This window comes from Esox lucius, chromosome 3, assembly GCF_011004845.1.
Source record: "Esox lucius isolate fEsoLuc1 chromosome 3, fEsoLuc1.pri, whole genome shotgun sequence".
Taxonomy (NCBI): domain Eukaryota; kingdom Metazoa; phylum Chordata; class Actinopteri; order Esociformes; family Esocidae; genus Esox; species Esox lucius.
In genome coordinates this window covers 820,088-824,729 of record NC_047571.1, presented here as the reverse complement: position 1 = coordinate 824,729, position 4,642 = coordinate 820,088, and the positions used below count along the sequence as shown (strand labels likewise).

At 38.5% G+C, this 4,642-nt stretch overlaps 1 long non-coding RNA gene across 1 annotated transcript; it reads left to right on the top strand.

The window, feature by feature from the left end:
- The first annotated feature begins 380 nt into the window (after window positions 1-380).
- Window positions 381-1,667, top strand: LOC109615368. Its single transcript, XR_004575634.1, has 3 exons — window positions 381-877; window positions 1,056-1,362; window positions 1,493-1,667. It is a non-coding gene; the product is annotated as an uncharacterized LOC109615368 (long non-coding RNA).
- Window positions 1,668-4,642: the final 2,975 nt, after the last annotated feature.

Below are 4,642 nucleotides of genomic sequence, written 5' to 3'. Positions count from 1 at the left end.
AGAGTACTGTTAGAATAATAACCCATAATTGGTGCATACACATGCATACATGATGATTAAATGCTGTCAATTACCACTGAACTCTGTAATCTGTTCTTCTTAAACCTTCATTTTAGTTTAGTAACTACAAACATTTTGTGGAACTATACAAATATTTTGAATGTTTACAATTTTCATTCTAAGACCAGAAATTAACTAAATTGGCTTCTTCTTTGTTAGAGTTACATAGTTTATAATTGGGAGGTGATACTGGTACTTTGGGAGATGTCTAATAGATGGATGGTAACTCTCGGAAATATAAAGACAAATCTTGATTTTTCCCAGGTACTGGATGATGATCCTTTCAAGGATGATAGCAGCGATGACAACAATTCGTGTTCCAATCGCCAACTGTGGTCCTCATCTCTAATGCAAGCTAGACACTCTTATGCATCTTCAGACAGTTTGACCAGTCCGACAACTGCCTCCCCATCAAACAATACTTCTGCAGTTCAGTCTTTTGCCTCATCATTTGGATGTGAAGTGTTCTCCATTCATACTCCAGCCTTGTCCTACCAAATCTCACCTAACACCACCATTTCAGCAAGCGGTTCTTCTAATCAACTACCAGTATGTCCTTCCTACAGTCAGCCTTCTACCTTACCATTTGGAGGAACAACTTCAGTTGATCCAACCCTGGTCCTGACTTGGCCAAACAGTACAAGTTCACCCAAAGTAGCACTTCAGCAAGTCATTCCTCTGAGTTACCCTCTACCTCAACACACCATCAAGCAACAAACTATGATAACTACCTTTCAGTAATGTCTGTACTGTCTGATCTTTCCTCTGATGAGGAGGAACTGAACCAGGCTATACTAGCAAGCTTGCATAGTGAAAGGTTAGTACTTATGTAAAAGTTTTAAGATTTAGAACCTTTTCATGTTGTACTATTATTGATACTTGCTAACATACCTGACAATTTTACAGAAGTTTAAATTTGTCAATGAACAATACACATGATACATTCCTAAAACTACATTGTATAATGTAACTTATTTAATTGATTTTGTTTCTAGGACCACAGGATGTTGGATGCCAGCAAGAGATATCTTGCAACAAAAATAACCCAACAGAAGAGATGCAAGTTTAACATTAACCGATCAACAGTCTTGGATGGAGCCATCAGAGGTTTTAAACGAGCGACATATGATCCATACCACACTATTTCTGTCAGATTTTCTGATGATATGGGAGTACCTGAAGAGGCTGTGGACTTGGGTGGACCAAAAAGGGAATTTCTAACACTGCTTATGGAAGCTTTGCCCAGATCTCAAATGTTTGAGGGAGAAGAAGGCAAAATGAACTTGTCCTTTGACAGTACTGGTATGTATTGATTGTGATCTCATCATTTAGGTGCTGAACCCCAGATAAGTTTAACATTATTTTGTGTGATGATACAGGTACACCTAACTTTGTACACACTGTACGCACTGTCCATGCTTTTTTTCTGTAGCCATGAGAGAGGACCGGTACTTCAATGCAGGCAGGGCCATCGCAGTAAGCCTTGTACACAGTGGACCTCCCGCAGGCTTTTTGTCCCCAACCCTCTTCTCTTGCCTTGTTGACAGCCCAGAATTGGCAAAGCCAGTATTAGCAGATGTTGCAGATAGTGACCTACGTGACAAAATCAAAAGGGTACATTTTTGTATGTCTGTCTGTTTCTACATTAGTGATTAGTGGGTCTTGGATGGAGCCATCAAAGGTTTTAAACGAGGGACATATGATCCATGCCACACTATTTCTGTACATTCATCTTTCTTTTTTTTAATTATTATTTTTTTTAATCATGGATAAACATGTGTAAAAGGTATTGGTGTTTTTCAGAACAGACTTAGTGAAAATGGAATATAATATTCATAAATGTTTTAATTAGCTTCTAATATCTTGAAAATATAAGTTGTTTTTATTGCATTAAGAATGAGCCTTTTATATCTATCACACACACTACGGACTAACAGAACGGACAAACTTAACCGCCTTACGCGTTTTTGTATATAGTGGGTGCCTGCCGCAAATGCATGCACCCATTGGAAGACGAAGAAATTCTAAATACATCTTCACCTCATCACTTGATGTTGTGGAAAGACTTGGCAGTGGAGGATGATGCCATCGTTAGTAAGTAACTAGCTTTGTGTCATTGAAGGACATCGTAGCTTCTGTACATTTTTAGAATGGGAGGGAGCTTGCAATCTAGAATTTTACCTTTAGATGACACCAACGTAAACCAATACTACACACTGTACCTTTTTCTTGACAGGATAAGATGTTTGTTGATAACGTATGTCTGTAGAGAGCTTACTGTGATATTAACCATGAGTTCTTATGCGTTTATGACTTAATGATTTAGGCTACTGCTGCCTCAGCAGGTTTACCTCTGTAAAAACTACTAACTACTCTGGGTTTGAATTCTTCTATTTCTCATTCTATTTTTTTCTTTGATTAATTCAGCACCTACACGTGAATATGTAAAAACAAACTGTGCATAAAAATTCTGTCACCAATCAAAATCCTTTCAAAGTAACTGTTGATGTTTACTCAGATTTAGGGATGGACTGAGAACACTTGGTGTGCTGGACAAAATCAAAGTTCATCCGGAGAGTTTCCGCCCCCTTCTATGCTGGTCTCCTACAACCCTCACAGCTGACCTGGTTGAAAGCCTCTTCCCCACCCGCCTTTCTCCAGCTGGCAGCATTAAAAGGCATTCTGAAGAAGTTGTTGTTCATTTCTGGAGAGACTACCTAACATATGCAGAAGGTTATTGTAATGTTTAAATAAACTGAAAGAACTACTTATTTGAAATTGGAATCGCACTGTATCTTACCATTGTGTATCACTTTAGAGTAGTGAGGTGTGTAGTGTTTTAATCTAATATCTGATGTATTTCTTTATGTAGAGCAAGAAGAAACACAGAAGCTAGGGACGATTCTCACCTTTACCACTGGAGCCAATATTGTTCCACCAATTGGCTTCTCTCCACAGCCTTCAATTGAATTTCTTCACCAGGAGCATGATGCAGGAACTACCTCTAAACTACCAATTGCAAACACATGCATCAATTGTCTGAAGTTACCACTGCACACTTCTTACAAAGACTTTAAGGAAAACATAGACTTTGCATTGGGCAATACCCATGGTTTTGGCATGGCTTAATATGCATGCAGAGAGGCCTTCTTCTCAGTATTTTGTTGTAAGGTCTAGCTCACACACAGATACTGTGGATAGATACATGAAGCAGCACTGAAGTAATCACAAAACAGTTCCTGACACGCATATATTTGGTGTCTCATCATTCCACAATTTGGGTGGTTTATTTTGTGTGCAAAATACACATTTGTTTCATCATGTTTTAAAGAAGGTGCTTACCATTTCATATTAAGTACAGTTCAGATTGTCAGAGTTCAATGAAGGTAAAACCATATCAGAAAAAATAAAAAATCTGACCTAAACAAAGAGTTTCATTTATAAAAAATGTTGTCTGCCAGTTAACCAAATTGGTATTATGTGTAGAGGTTTTCATAAAGTCACACCTAATATTTGGTCCTGGATTTAAAAAACATATATACTAAATATAGCTTTGGAGGTACAACATATTTTCCTCAGAGGTTTTTTTTGAATTTCCCTGAAACATGGAGAAAATATCAAAATTCTGGGTGACTAACTTTTTGATTGTTGATTTACATTAAGTTTTTCTGTTGGGAATTTACTCACCATAATTCATTGGGAGTTGGAACACTGTCTGCGAATTGCATGGCGTCTTCTGAGGGATCGCCCAATGGGCTCAATTTCTTGCAGACTCTGTCTAACACGCCACCTTTGAATGCGTAACCCAAGTGACCTCAAGCTCCCCGAACTTATCGTTCACCTGCATTTGTGGTTGACTGAAGAATTTCAGCGACAACTCTGTTCAGGTGGTCATTTGACAGTGTTGCATATGTCAGTGGCTGAACACCAAGCAGCTGTCTATGCCTGTAGAGAGTCTGACAGCTTACTCCTAAGCATGTTGCAATGCTTTGCCAGTTCACTCCAAGGGATACTAGATGAGAGATTTGATCTTGTGAAACGCTGAATTGAGGCCTTCCTTGAAGCCCAGTCATCACAGGGGGAGGCAAAAGGGCATACCTGTTCTCATACCTGGTTCTTTGCCTGCTTTCATGAGCACTCACCAAAAAATTAAGATATCCATGTAAAGACTCCAATGTATTGATTGTTTCTCTATTTCTTGAAGGTTCAACAAATCTTGAGAGGGACATTAATCCAGATAAGGTTTGAACATGATCACAAAGTTCTCCACAGCCTCTCATGAACAAAGACATCTGTAACTCCTCTTTGTATATTTTCAACACATTCCAATATATTGTTAAAAAAAATTCTAATGTCATTTTCATTGCTACTTACTCCCAAAATGAGAAACTGCACTTGAGAAGAAAACAGGATGAGTTTGAATAGCATCATTGTGTAGGTGGGCCCCTAAAATCCAGGTTAGGACCAAGCTAAACAAGTCTTTTGCATGTATTTCTCAGTTTGAGAGTGAGTTCCTGTTGCGTTAGAGATGAGGACCGCAGTTGGTGAGTTGAACTCAAATTGTTGCTATCGCTGCTATCAT